General features: G+C 34.3%; 1 protein-coding gene across 1 annotated transcript in view; it reads right to left on the minus strand.

Moving 5' to 3' along the window:
* The window catches only part of LOC123691019 (mucin-17), a 28091-nt gene extending 14813 nt beyond the window's left edge, over positions 1-13278 (minus strand). The window contains exon 1 of the mRNA XM_045635197.1: positions 12990-13278. The gene's annotated coding sequence lies outside the window, so the exon portion shown is untranslated. The remainder of the gene's footprint in view (positions 1-12989) is intronic.
* Positions 13279-15773: the final 2495 nt, after the last annotated feature.

Here is a 15773-nt window from a genome sequence, read left to right on the forward strand (position 1 = left end):
CAACAGCGAAATAATTGACGTTTATATAAGGGTTCCAAGAGAACATGGACATATCTTATATCTATTTATCCCATACGATTATGACTACTCAGATGGTGAATGATTTTTATCTATAAGCAAGTTGCATAATATATTTGCATGTTGGTACCAGGAGTCAATAACTACAGGGTAGATTATTGTTACTCCAGCTCATAGCCGCTAGCGTGGGAACGCATCCGAGCGCGCCTGTTGTTCTCCTCACACCTACACTTACATCTTGTATTTGTTGTTCCTGGAGCCTACCTACCTCCTATGCTTATTCATTGCTTACAATTTCCTTTTTTACAATTCCAAGCAACTTTGTATTACTTGATGGGGGAATGTTTACCTTTACTTTTCTTTCCCTAGTCACTAACCCGTCATTAGAATTGCGCCTAGACATCTCGCATTATGGTTAAGAATTTTTGCAATTTTTTGAACATGTACATACTACTTTGGAATATAATGACCGTGATCAATATTTTTGGTAACTCAATTCTTAGATAAACGTTATTATATTTCCAGATAGGCAGGGGTCCCCCGTCTAGACGCTACGCAAGTCACCTCCGCCGTGAGTGAGGGTGAGGGCGCAGATAATTCAACAACTATCTGTTTATTTGCTAAAAATATCTCGGCTTTCTATCACCCATCTCTTGAACTCATTTATAGTTATTTCAAAAGATCTATCTATCTGCCTATCTATAACAATTACCCAACTTACTAAAGAAAGAATCAGTAAATATTAAAGTAGATTTTTTTGTAATTTGACATTGTTCATTCGTTTCATTGTTTAGGTATATTCGACTATAAAATAGTTAAATTATTGAGATTTTTTTTGAATTATAAATGCCTCTTGCTCTAATGTATACAATGGAGTCCTACTTCCCAAACATAATTTAGTATACCGTTTGTTGTACTGATGTAGCGTCAAAAGTAACAGTAATCTGATTAAAATAACTTAAGATAAATAAATGTCAGACAGGGACACTATAACGTAAATTACAACTTTATGGCACCTTAAGGGGTCAGCGTCTTTCTTAAGTAGTTTTTATGTAGATTTACAGAGAGCTACGCGCCGCTACGGTAACGTTAGCCTTCCGCTTTAAATAAAAATACATATAGAATCGTATTACAACCACTCCTAAGTTGTAATAAAATCTGCTCTCTTTGTTATTGAGATATCTTAATGCCTTCTCAATCATACTATTGCACAAGTGTATGGTTATTTTGATTTTGATTAAAACACTCCGTTATATACAATACAATTATTTTAATAGCAGCACACAAGTGGTTAGTAACGGAATCTGCTATAATTCGATTATATGGCTACATTTACGACCGAATATAGATGCAATCTAAGAGCTACTGCAATCGCTTTAGAAATCAATAAAAGATGATTGAATGGTATCGGAAGGGCGTCGCGATCAGCACCGTTGGGTCGGTGGCCGGCGGAGAGCTTCTCGTGCCGGGCCCGCTCTTGCCCAACACATAATTTCGGAACACTGCAACCGCAGCGAACATTGACACCAATTTCTCAGACAACTTACTTCAATGTCAAGTCCTATTATGCTTGCTTTTATTGATATTGTTGTTGTCACGAAAAGGTTCTGTATTGTAATTCCGATATTTTTAGAGCCAAAGACTCATGTATATCGGGTCGCATTATTGCGTACAAACTGGAAAGACCTATGTATTTACTTCAATATAAAAAATACCCTATGCTTAAAAGGTACCACTACAAAACCTAAATTGATAAATAGAGTGAAGGGTAGAACTGATGGCTGACGGTGGAAGCGCGGGCGAGGCGTGTTCGCACGCTCAACTATCCCATGCACGCGCTCGCTGTTCGCACAATGCGCTCACGTACGCGACTCGCGATTATCAAGCGTCGTAAATTACCAATGATTAGCATAGGAGTCGTGGACACGGCGACAGCTAGTTGTTAGATTCGGCCAAAAGTATCACTGCATTGTTATTAGGCAATAATTGTTTCCAAAGTGTAGCGGTCGATTAACGGCAGACGTGGGGACACGTGCATACAAAGTATCTAGAACATGCAACTACACATCACGCATTCCGGATAACGAACGTTAATGTTTATTAAATACCATTGTTAGCACATAATTATTCACCTTCTCCATCTTTCTACTTTCGATATCTTTCAACTTATTCCAAAGGGCCTAAACCTACGCATGTTTATGTTTATACACTGAATAATATATAAAGTTAAGAGGGTTCGATATAGGGCACTCATGTGGAAGGAAATTCACGTGACAGAGTTTGCGTCTCTTAGGAAAATGGGTAGGAAGAGAGCAAATATTAGTTTCCCTCGCAAGTCGTTTGGAGTTCGTTGACCCGTGCAAATTTTGTGTCAGATCGTACCAGTAAAAACTATCTAGACTGCTACACTACATAACAGTTCTTGGGTTTTTTTTATAAGCACTTTCTTCACATCTTATCTAAACGAAACAATCCATTTTTATTGTTCCAGAGCAACATAGTATGTTGTATAAAACACATTTGATATGCAAATTTATAACCAACGTTTAAATCACAATAGTTATGGTCAATTTATATGTAAATATAGTAAAAGAATCCACGCGATTAAAAAATGACGTAAATAATTGACGTTAAGAATTATGATATAGGCACACCCCGGACACTCCATACAAAATTATAGTTTTGACAGTCACACTGTAGAGACTGCAAATGTGTGTGTAAACTCTTTATGGTTGGCACATTTGTGACTAGCGTAAAAAAAAATTCGCGTTTTTCTGATGAAATACATCCGTAAACAGCACAATATCTAACCATTTTCTACGAAAAACGATAATCACAAATCCAAAATAATAAAATTGCTTTAAGTCAATTTGATTAATGTTGTCAATCTTCGTTGCGTATCGTCCCTGTAGAAAAATATGGACCATTTTATGTCTGATCGTGCGGGGTGAGGTAAGTGTTTAATTTTGGAGGGAGGCGGAGAGTGTCCGTTCTGTAGCGTTTAGCTACTATTATGTATTCTGTGATATAGGTATAGATTGTAAATAATATATAAAGTTAACTTTACTTTTCCTGAATTTTCTTTACCGATTACGATTACATGTAGATTAGGTATATTGATTCCGAATTAATTTTAACAGCATAAAGTATCCGTTTTAGTTTGTGCAATTAAAATTTAGTAAAGATTCTTTAAATTAATATTGAAACGTGTTATGCACATAAGTAAGGCAAAGCAACGATATCTCACGCTCCATATTAACTTGACCCCAGGTATTGGGTACTTACTACTTATTTATGTAGAGGTGGCGGTTCGAGCCAGACCGCGATATCAGGCACTGCGCAAGCGCACGTACGCTTGGCCAACGTAGTCCGAATAATTTAGGTAAATCCGAGCTAGACATCTCATCACCGTTACACAGTGTTAACATTCTGAACAGATATTTAGGAATTATCTTAATTCCATTCTATTTCGTGATTCCGATATATATCTTAACAACATACTATAGTAAGTATCTATATGGTTAAGGTATTAGTTTTTGTTTGTGATTTCTAAAAATTTTCTATCAAATTAATTAAAATTTCAACGTTTTACGTTGGGCATTGACCTACGAAAAACCTTTTTCTAAAATATAACAAACATTTTGATAAAGTTTATGGGTTTACATTATTCAAATGTAAATTTGTATTATTTGCAAACCTAATTGCAGTAATGGTTTATATGCCTTTTGGTCGCGATCGTTATCCTTTTTGGTCCATGAGTTCGCAGAAAGGAGTGAGGAATGGAGAGGTGTGAGTACTGTTGCTAGGCATACTATAAATTCGCGATAGCTCGCAGCCGCGCCGCTCACACGACGAACGTTGCCCCTGCGTGCCTTTGCCGCGCCACCACTCACATTCAAGGTGTGCTGACATTATTTTACCAATTCTTAACTCAAATGATGTGACATAACTCGTAACGTCTTTATTAATGGACTACACTTGGAAAAAAAAAACAATAAATAAATATTAAATATCTTCGAGTAGGTAATCTATTTGTGACACTCGATTATTCAGGAGAAGCAGTATTGTAAATAACCAAAAGGAGATAGTAAGTTAAACAAACTTGTATGTTAAATTTCCTATTAATATTAAGCATTCTCAATGAGACCAAACATTCAATATTAGATGGAGACTAATACCATTTTGTGTTACCCTTCTGTAATTAACGACACCGTTTCGCCATACCACCCTCCCACGTTCTCTGCCCTGTGGGGATACGATGTTTCTGATATTAAGTAGTTATTTGGGCGACCACTGACCCGAAACACTTATATACACCCTACTGAATAAGAGACGATGCACACTCAAGTGACCTTTAAATCTGATATGGTTGAGTTTCAAATACAATCAAAGGGACAATGTTTTGGCAAAAGTGTTGTTAGGGCGTGAATCTCACTTATGAGTACAGTTACACTGCATACTAGGAAGTAAGTACGACCAACGTGATGTTTATTGACTTGTATTCACAGTCATGAACGAATAGTTCGTGTCGAACAGCCTTTACGAGGGTCTGGCCGATAGCCGGTCGGTCATTACCGGTCATATCTCCGTGTAAGCAATGAATGGCCAGGTCTTACAAATGACCGTCAAAACCTAATTTTAAACGACCGACCATAGGCACGTAGTGGAACTTTACAGGCATTCTCCGTTAACCATTTTACTGTTTAAAACGTGGTTTACAAGACTTGCAAGTAGAATATTTGTACTAGAGCCGTGAGCTTTGGATTGCATTTGTAAATCTATTTGTTACGTTTGCAAAAACTCTTTGAATATAAAAATATGTATTAGTGCAATAGCTAGTAAATATGAAACATTTAATTATTATATTTAAGTAAGCAATTCGTAGTAAAAATAAATTAAAAATTGAGGCTTTGTTCTCTACTTTTCTCATAGAAACTGCAACACAAGAACGGGTTCTGGCACAAAAACGATAAAAAGGGCTTAAACATGAAATATTTATGTGATGCATTATCATATTACACGGGAATCGTGTTCATCGCTTAGAAAAATATTCTTTTCCTTTTCACTTGGCAACCACAGTTCAAATTGATTTAGACTTTTTATAGTTAAGATATAATATATTACTTGATCACACAGACAAACTGCATGTGCAGTTTTGTGGGACTTAGACTTAAGTTATTGTTAGTAATAATTTGTAATAATAATTTCAATAAATAAATAATAAAATAATGTAAAAACTGATAAGGAATATAATTATAAATAATCGTATAATATGCGAAGTTCCCTCGTGCGATCCTTCAGATTTAACTTGCCGACATTATTATCTAGCTGTGAGGTTGGGTTTTATTGCAAAGGCTATTAAATGAAAGCTATTAAAAGTCGTGTTTTAATCAACTCACTACGCCAGAGGTAAACTGTTATTGAACTTGTAGAAATCATTAAATTTTAACGCACTATGAGGATAGTGCTCGTAAACGGAATATTTATTCGCCTTTGATTTTTATTTAGGAAGGCTATGCTGTTGTAAACAATCATTAAGGAGTTATTGTGCAAACCATTCATAATTTATTTAAAATGTTATGCGTAAAACCATAATTATAATAACCTTCTACATATTTGCACCTGTACATACACACTGATAAGTTAGATAAGTAACAACGTTTTATATTTCTTTATTATATTTTCTGAGAAACCCACCCACCGACGATGATTAGTGTGTTACATTATCGAATGCGACCAGATATTAATGAACCTCTTGAGTCCACCACGGTCGGGGTCAAGTTATGCGTACAGCTTCGACCCACATTTGAAGGAATACAAGTAGCTGTGGAGAAAATTTACCGCTAACGTTGCCATATAAGCTGTATGAATTTTAGGTCGCTACGAGCATAGTATGCTCTTACGCCGACATCTGTGCAAATATTGATTTAGTAAGTCGGAGTCACAATAGCGGCGTTCGGGCCGAGCCTGCACAACCTCGTAGTGCGATCGTGAGGACCATCCACGGCACATCAACGTCGACATCCATTCGAATATTTCATATCTATGCACATATTACGTTCTATTTATTTTTAAATTATGTTTTAGTATTTCAACTAATTTTCCAACGACACCATAACGGTCAATCTATTCTAGAGCAAACAAAAGTTATAGACAACATTTTCATGACTGATTATAACGAGATTATTTTAAACTCGGTTTACATTGCATTTTGTATCAAACAATAATCATACAAAGGGGCCTGAGACCGGAAATTATCTCATTTCACTTATAGTCGCTGTATGCAACATCCCATATTATAGGTGGTTTTGTACCGTTATAAAGATGCCGCAGATTTTCGTGCCACTTACCGCATCGAAACGTATAAGAAATGCCTACGCACATTCAGGAATAATAAGATTATAGATTCTATAAAAACTGAAAAAAAACTTCTCTTATTTGTTTTACACGTTGAAATAAAAAATTACACTGAATATTTATAAATGTATACTATTATCGTTAAATGGTGTACGATTGAGTATTGCATCACGGATGTTAAGTAAAGAAATGGACGTTAAAATCGATTTTGATGCATGAAGAAGATAAGCCGTCACTCTTATCGTAATAGAGCTGTCCGTCTCAATACGAAATGAAATTTTTATTTCGTAGTTACAAAGAGTTATTTGTAAATCTCAAATATGTACCCTTTATTTCCAGTTTCTGCCTTTATGTAGGTACATTAAAGTGATCCCGTTACTCTGATTTGTTCGTTGATTACGTAAACGCAATGGCCATTAATTTCCTTAAACTAGTATTGAAACAACATTTACTTTTGATATCATTTCCACAAGTTAGAAGTCCTCAATTTTAATGGTTAACAATTTATTTTTATGAGTTCCATATAAAAAGCTATATATATAGGTTATATATAAAAGTATATAAGTATATCTCAAAGAATTATTTATAAGCTTCGTTTTTGCACATTGAAGGAACAAACAGTTATGGTTAACTCGAGAAAAATATAAGAGTTAAATAATATAATAATTATTAGTTACGAAAATAAATTTAACAAAAAGCGTTCGTACTGTCAAGGTGATGAAGTATTTATTACTTATCCAAGTGTTAAATGTTATCATGAATCTATACACTGATTTCTACAACACGAAGTATCAATGATCAGAACAATATAAAATATTGTCGATTAATATTCTGCCAACAGTTTTAAGTACGTCGTGTCAAATATTTTTAATTACACAGGAAATGCCCACGTTTTTAACAATATAGAGTTCATTCCGTAGCTAAGATTGCAAATGGACCCTGAGTGCAAGCACCATACCCACTCTTAGGACAATGACATCGCGCGTTCCGCTCGATAAAACAACCTGAACTTTATAAACACTCTTAGCATTTTTTATAATCGTCATAATTATGATTCGCAAACCATTATCGACGATTCCAATCGGCATTATGTTATTTCTAAGAACGTTGTTTTTTTTAGCCTACCAAAATTCGTGAACATTGAGCGATTTACGATTTTGCGGTATTTATATCAATGACACATAATAAAATTCAACGATGCCTGTTTTATTATTTGATCACGAAAAAGGTAACGTCTACAGACAAGGAAATGAAGTGCATTTGTTTCAAAATTCTTGGCGAGTGTTCGTTTACAATGACGGGTCAATGTTATTTAGTTTTTTTTTTCATATTTTCCCGGATCGAAAGTTTCAAAGACGTTCACAAAAATCCAAACCACTTTTATTTGAACGCAAACAAAGGTTCTTCAGTGTTAAGTAGACTCCTTATTCTCTCACGCCTCGCCCTCTGCTCGACGAGTCGGGCTCTAGACAAAGTTTGTAGTGTATGCAACAGACACACTTCACTAACACAAAGTCATATATATCGGTACAAATACTAATTGGTAAAAGACCTACGCAAACAAAACTTGAGAATTTTTACTTGGTAAATGGTAAAGTGGACATGTCTATTTGACTTGATATTTAGAGCGTGGGTGCCATAAGTTTGGGCTCTGAACAGTCGAGAGCTCTTTAATGAAGTAGCAAATGAAACACATTTCTAGTCTTATTGTTTAAAACATGTACTTTCTCCCATGATTACAATTCATATAATATTTCTTATAAACAGCTCATAGTAAATAATTTTGTTAATTCACGACTCTACTACACTTATGAAATGTATAGGAATACAGCAAATATGAATTTATTTTTATTAAGAGATTCTTAGATTTCCAAATTAAAGATGTCAGAGTTTGTAGTTTGTGTGGACTTCACGACACAATACAGCCACTAAATCGCGAATTATTTAGAATGCATGAGGATTTGCAGAACTATTGTGACCGTGCATTATCCAGAGATAATCTGCCGAATCCAACAGTTATGTATTTGTATAATAAAATGAAACAAGTTCTTTTCCATTTTGGGTACATTGCAGTGTCTAATGATCACCGCTGGCTGATTCATAAATTATCAGTTAGCAACGGAACAATATACAAGTGGGTGCTAAATAATAAAAAGTAAGGCGTTTGTTTTTTTAAGAGATTAGCTGTACAATACAAAGTAGTTTAAATGAAAGTTAATAATGTCAATCCAATAGCCAGAGGCTTAGCCAGAGGGCATAGACTTGAGATAATAATTTGGCACAGTGACGTCAGAACTTTCACGCCTTATACGACGCTGATTGATGCTAGGTAACTATTGTAATAAAAACTTAGAGCAGTAAAAAACTGAGGCTAAGTAACATCATAACCTACATTCCTTTTGGTGGCACCGAACACGGAATGAGGTATTGTTATTGAATGTGAATTTTAAACGAACTTCATGTAGGGCCATATTCGTGCGTTTCTCTTTTATCGGTCATTGTGACCGGCATCGAGAGGCGGCTATACATTATATTGATATTCAAGCGATGAACTGCCACGAGGTTTCTTGCATACAACCTGTGTCAGCCTTCTCTTCCTCGGAATCTATGAATATGCTATCGTTCCTCATTGGCTTTTAAGTTTCGCTAATAGTAAGATATCAAAAGGCAATATTCACTGATTCGTAAATTCAATCTCTATTCATAGTAACAATATAATAATTTCCATTCAGTTCAGTAAACTAATAACATAAGTTATAAAAAGGCACAAAATAAATATTAACTAATTCCACTAAGTAACGAAATGCAATGGGAGTAAAAGTTTTGAGTAATAGCCGTAATACAATGAAGTCCAAAAAATAAAATAGCGTGTAAAAAATAATGACGAGTTTTTATGTCCATCTTGATACAGAATAACGGTGTTGATTCCGTGCGAAAGTGTGTTATGATACCATTTTCTCAAAACGAAAATTGCCCCATCATTTACTTACAACGGCAACGCTTGGAATACTTATCGTGAAAACTTTTAAGAAACTTTGGTATTTGCTAATCTTATTTTTAATTTATAGCGTTCTATATATATAAACGTAAGAATAGAGCTTTTATTTCTCTTTAATTTTTTTTAATTTGTATGTATTGAACATGCACTGATTGCATCGGATAACCCAGGTCAATGGCACCCATGAAGCCCAGATTCAGTTACCCATAAGTTGCCATTTTCTCAGGAAGCCTCGCCGTCCGCGGCGCGTGGCTCGCCGTCCACAAGCAGTGCGACGCGCCGCGAGCGCATTCTGTCACGGCTTTGTACGTCAACTATTTAATGTCTAAGTATGCACATATTGACGCCCGCTTTCATTGATGCAGAGTACCTTTACTCGTTTACCATCATCTTGCTTTATTTAAATAAATAAATATTCAGATTGTCGACACTAGAGGCTGCCGTACGTATCTCTACTACTCTATGTCGGTGTAATGTTTTCGTACTCGTCAGAAACAGAATCATAAATATTCCGCAGTGAATAAAACAAATTAACTCATCACGTACTTAGCAAGTCATTATGTTTAAACGATAAAATGATCGACGATGAATAGGACATGAATTTGATATCCTCAAACAATAAGAAGTGATGCTATTGGCCTTGTGTTTTTGCATTTGTCAAAAAAAGCAACTAAACATCAGGGTCGTGAAGAAGAAGTCATGTAGCTATTTAAATCCCATCAAATAAGCGTAATTCCGTGCGCTAAATGCAGTCTCAACGAGAAACAAAAGAATCGGAAGTTTCTCAACCTTGCCATATGAACGTTGGAAATAAAATTGTTTAGTTTTCATGCCTTGGGAGTACGCGGCTGAAAAATTTTGGGAAATAGGAAGCTGGAATAAGGGCGAGATGCGTTATTATTTAAAGGGGTAAATTCTATTTAAATATAAACGTTTGCAAAAAACTTATTTTACTATTATTTAATTAGCTTACAGACTATATATTATAGACTGCGACTAAACGAAAACTATATCGCCGTAACTTTATCTAAGCACATGATAAAATATATCATTATAGAACCGATTTACCGGTGCCATTGTCGAATTAATTTTTAAGCTTCACAACAATAATAAACATAGACCGTAACATTCGCGTGACAAAATACGATTTTTATGTGGTTATAATAACCGTAGAATTAGAGACTTATTTCCGAGAAAGCACCATTTACTACGGTTTGAAACCTCTTTTCTTTGCGATGCCTCGTGTTAAGATCGAATCAAATTACGCATATCTAAACTATGAGTAAACATTACAGAATTTTTGTAAATTTCAAACAAAACTTATTAAATTGTCAATTTTATGTTAGCTAATTGACTGATTATTAAATAACTTAAACATATTCTGAATAAAAATGCACTTAATACTTGATCCAATAAAATCCTACAATAATAAATATTTCATGTGAAATATTTTAAATAATTACTATATAAAAAATACTAGGCTTTCAGGTATCATTATTTAGAAAGAAACAAAAGGTTCCTATTAATACTTCCCATTCGCAGTAAAGATAGTTCCTAGTAAGGTACATGTCAAGCGACATTAAATATTTATTAAACTTGGCCATAGCGGTCGGTCGGTGAAGCTTTAAATAGCGAAGCGTACACAGCGAGTGATTCAACGTATTACATGCGAATATTGTAATTGCGCGATAATGTAATGCGACAAGGGTTTGCGTAAGTTGCGAGATGAAGGGCGTATCGGCGTCGGAACCTTCACCCTGCTCTTGAACTGTGCGTCCGCTGCCCGCCGAGCTTTGCGCAATCAACCACGTCGAAAGCGATGATTCGCACTCGCTCTTGTCTCTCGATTTATACTAATGCACTCGATTTTGTTGTTGACCAAGTATCGCTATATTGTATGTCAAGTCTTCTTTCCAACTTTCCAATATGATCTATGCGATCATGCGACACATAAACATACATTATAGTTAAGCTACAGTGTTTAATGAATATCTATACGTATATTTTCAGTGCAAAAAAAATTATAAGCTGGGAAGTTAATGTGAATATGAAATATTTTTTTTATTTTAACTAGAATATTGCATCAATTCATCATTCATATATTATATATTACTAGTGGTCCGCCCCGGCTTCGCCCGTGGTACCTACATGTTTAAACTATCCTATCTCTCAAGTTGGATCGAACTGCACATGGTGTGCGAATTTTATTATAATCGGTTGAGTGGTTTAGGAGTCCATTGAGGACAAACATTGTGACACGAGATTTATATATACATATTAAGATTAAGATTAGGTTAAGATTAATAAAAAGTAAGTAAAAATGAAAGTAATATGTATTTATATAATTAAGATAAGTTCCAAGACGTCAAATCGCGGAACTGTTTGAATAATTTGAAAATGATAGACATTACCGTGACCTATGTAGTATGAGTTTTACAAAAACTATTCAATTTACTTGAAAATTCTTGTTTATATTTTTAGAATATAATATAATATTATATAATATATTGTAAATTAACACAGGTATTTGATTAATAGTGGCGTGTTTTAAGCAATGAAAAATATTTTGTAGTTTTCAATAAATAGGTAGGTAAAGAAATTTTTTTCTAAAATATAATATTTTATAAAAATAATGCATAGTACATTAGTTATATTTTATATTTAATAAAGGTTACAGTAACTATTTTGGTAATCTGTGACATATAAAATATCTAATAAAATAAATTAAATATATGGAAACTCTTATTTAAAAGTTTGATTCCTAATTTACGATAATTTCCATATTTTTTTATCCGCATAAATGAGGAAAAATTTGTCTCAATGTTACAAATATATATTACTCTATACTCGATAGAAAAGGTTTTTCCTTCATACTTCCATTTAATACGTCACCGGAATAAATGTGTAAAGATTATTGTTATAAAGTGGCTGATTTGATTTCAGCCTACTTTGTAAGTACAATTGCAAATGATTAGCGGTGGCGAGTGTAAAATATTGGATTGGCCACGCTCGTTCTCGTGCCACACGGTTTGATCGAATCTGGCAATCTCGTACGCGACAGAAAATGGCAACTCTACATTATTTACTCTTTAGGGATATTTAATTTTTAACACTAATAAAGGCAAAAAATCACACATAAGTACAATTTTATATAATTATTTAAGACTTTTATGTTTAAATAAATGTTATTTAAAATAAATAAAATAAGTGCAAGAATTAACGTATAAATTTTTTAATTCAATTAAAAACGGTTACCTATTTACCTATTTTTTTAAATCTTAGTTATCAATAAAAGTTTATTATATTAGCTTGGAAGGACAATAACATTTAATTTTGAATAATTAACTGAAACAAGGTTAATAATAAAAACAATAGAATAAGCTCTTTGAGCAATTCACTGAACGCGACGAAAGCGGCGACGCTCAGTTGGAAAAGCTCAGGAACCGGCTCTTTCAGTTTCGAAGCGTTGGCGGATCTACAAACTAATTCCAAATTACAAATTCCAAACTTATGATGCCGTCTTTTGAATCTATTATTTTATTTTTATTTTTATAATTAATAAATTTGTAAAAATTATCATAATTAAAATAAAATATATTAAATTTAAAACACTCACCTCACTTTTCAGCAATAAGTTCGCGTCCACTTCCGTGGTAGTATATCGTTAAAATAATTCGTAGTCGTTGTGTAAGTGTGTGTCACTGTCCAGCAGCAAACAGTTAGTGATATTAGCGAAACGTGATGCCTATGGCACGGCCGGGCCGGCACTGACGCGAAGCGGGCGCTCGCGCGATGCCGCCGTACTCGGAGGCTTCGCAGCGCGAGCTTTCAGCGATACACGATCCGCACGCACTGCACACTGCACTCGCCCTAGCCTACCCACGCGTTGCGATTCTCCTATCGTCTACTGTTTCGAGCGCCCGTCGCACGTTTGAACTCTGCGCAGTGCCTGCTTTAACGTATAAATATGAGGACCAGTGGCGGGGGCCGGCGCCGGACCACGACGCATCGCGAATCCACATCGGCATAAATTGGAGATGCAGTCGGTGTCCTCCCAATTGATTTTATTGCTTATCTATCAGTTACAGCCAATTAGCAAAAGCTCGTATCCCGAACTTGTCACGACTTCCGTATACACGACGTGAATGTTACGCCATGCAAAATAATCACTTCACACCGACTCTTGAAAACAAATCATAGTATGATTGTTAACTTACAAAATCCTGTCGGTATTATTCCTATTCTATCTGCGTATTATTTACAATCACATATTTCTTTGAATTAATTTAATCATCAACTATTTAGTCTGTAACTGAAAGCGCTCGCAATTATTGATGTATAACTTAATTGGACGTTGCGGAAGTTGTAGACATAGACTAACATGGAGCGGCGAGGATGTAACATTATTTATCTCAATATAGTTACTGCCTTAAAGCTCCAGTCTCGAGAACTGGAGACCCGCTTGACCAGTGCTAAGCACATTGAAACCGTAGACTACCTACGCAATGGACTAGGAATAACACTGTAAGTATGTGGGAAGAGTAAAGACAAATTCTTAGAGAAATATAAACACCGATACATTTTTGTCAAAACCCAATTTATACTTTTCTTGACGCAAATAAACGAATGCTATAATCTTTACTTAATATTATAAAGAGGAAAGGTTTGTAATTATGTATGTATGTGTTTCACGCATAAACTACTGGACCGATTTTGATGAAATTTGGCACAGACAATCTTTAGACCCTGATAAAGATAATAGGCTACCTTTTATTGCGAAATATGTACCACGGGCGAAGCCGGGGCGGACGGTCGGACCGCTAGTTAATTATAAAAGTATTCTCATTTATGCGTATAACACAACATTATGTACCGTATTTATCATTTTATTAAAATTTGCTAACTTGTATATTACGAATACACAAAATGACTTAATAAACATATTTCAAATTATTGAATGAATATGTACATACAAATTTATTAAATTAAATGTGTTTCATAAAGCCTTAAATGTTTCTATAGCTCTCTAAAATTACCTACATAAAATCCAATCTCATTAAATCAAAAATTCAATTAAATTAAGGTATTTTATAGGTCTTGTATCTTAATGATAGATGTGAAATGTAAGTATGTAAGAGGTATAAATCAATTAGCTGTGGTAATAAATTGGAACCTGTCATCAATTAAATAACAGCAATCAAAGTAGAAAAGAGGTATTTTATAACTTAAGCATATTTTAATATCAATATTTTTCTTCATATCATTTAAAAACCAGAGATGTAAATATTGTAACTCGAGCTTAAAAAATTTAGTATAGATGTAGTTATAGGTAACACAAAATACACACGCTAAATAAGAAAAATATAAGGAAAATATTGTTGTCTTACATTCACCCAAGTAGTAGACAACTACCACTTATCTAAAGCAACGAGCATATTATTTTGATTTGATTATCCTATATGAACTTATTTTTATCAATACGATATTTATTTTCAAGCAATAACCAACCGTATAAAATCTTTGATTTCGGTTTGTTTAGATTAATTAAAGCTACTCAATCGGAAATAACGGCTCTATATATTAGTATGCTAATTTATTATTGGGATAGTTTCTTGGTATCCGCAATGCGACACACATTTTTTAAAACTTAACTGTAGCGCAAATATGATTGATAGATCAACAATTGAGGTGCCTTTATTTGCAATTTATTCTCAGTCATAACTGAACTGTAATGAATAAAATTTATTTATCGCGATACTTGATATTATCAAGACGAAAACAATAATTTGCTATATATGTATATTGAATGTCACTGTACGCACATACTGTAAATACCTTCAAAATACAATATCTAATAATAATATTTTTCATATGTTATGAATAATCTTAATTCTTAACCATAAGAATAAATTTAAATTTTAAACGATATTATTAAACAAATACACCAGAACGCTGAATAATAGATTCTTCTCATTACCTAAATAGTTTATTTTTATCTAAATTATTGCCACCAATAAAAATCGCTGAAAACATATCCCTTATCCCTTTTTATCCACCTTTGAACACCGTCATAGACAAGAAAGACGAGCGTTACAATACTTTAACAAGTGACTGCTCGCTAAACAAAGTAAAAAGGGCGTACTCATAAGGTATTATTTTCATTCCCAGTCGTTTCAGAGTATGAAACGCGCTATAAGCGCCACCTGCTCGGAAGAATCGAAAGACAATAAGTTCAGGCGTACGTGAGCGGATATAAGCCAAATAAAGAATCGCAATGTGTGCAGATTTCGCGAATGTAGTGGTAGCTATTCGTAGGTACCGACTATTGATTTTGTCCACCCCAAAACGCACTCCCCGCCACAATATCTATAACCCGCCGAACTCTATTATTATCAATTTA

Source organism: Colias croceus, chromosome 4, assembly GCF_905220415.1.
Source record: "Colias croceus chromosome 4, ilColCroc2.1".
Taxonomy (NCBI): domain Eukaryota; kingdom Metazoa; phylum Arthropoda; class Insecta; order Lepidoptera; family Pieridae; genus Colias; species Colias croceus.